Source organism: Etheostoma spectabile, chromosome 22 (genome assembly GCF_008692095.1).
Source record: "Etheostoma spectabile isolate EspeVRDwgs_2016 chromosome 22, UIUC_Espe_1.0, whole genome shotgun sequence".
Lineage (NCBI taxonomy): Eukaryota > Metazoa > Chordata > Actinopteri > Perciformes > Percidae > Etheostoma > Etheostoma spectabile.
In genome coordinates, this window is record NC_045754.1 from 10,396,040 (window position 1) to 10,396,453 (window position 414).

The 414-nt window shown below is 56.0% G+C and overlaps 1 protein-coding gene and 1 long non-coding RNA gene across 2 annotated transcripts in view; both read left to right on the forward strand.

Annotated features, from left to right (window-relative positions):
• Positions 1 to 414, forward strand: part of ptprn2 (protein tyrosine phosphatase receptor type N2) — a 125,020-nt gene that overhangs the window by 65,402 nt on the left and 59,204 nt on the right. The window lies entirely within an intron of this gene.
• The window catches only part of LOC116672462 (uncharacterized), a 19,390-nt gene that overhangs the window by 8,472 nt on the left and 10,504 nt on the right, over positions 1 to 414 (forward strand). The gene's annotated exons all lie outside the window — the stretch shown is intronic.

The following is a 414-nucleotide window of genomic DNA, read 5'->3' on the forward strand; positions in this document are numbered from 1 at the left end:
ACACCCGCTGCTTTGCCTCTTTCACAGCAGACGCTGCAGCCCTTTGGGCCCGTCGGTACCTTGCTACTGCCTCTGGATCCCTCCAGGATAGCATATCTCGGAAGGACTCCTTCTTCAGTCGGACGGCTTCCCTGACCACCGGTGTCCACCAGGGTGTTCGTGGGTTACTGCCCCTTGAGGCACTTAAGACCCTAAGACCACAGCTCTCCACCGCAGCTTTAGCAATGGAAATTTTGAACATTGTCCACTCAGGTTCAATGCCCCCAGCCTCCACAGGGATGCACGATAAGCTCCGCCGGAGATGTAAGTTCAAAGTCTGTCCGACAGGGGCCTCCTCTAAACGTTCCCAATTTACCTGTACTACCCGTTTGGGCTTACCAGGTCTGTCCAAAGTCTTCCCCCACCCCCTGACCC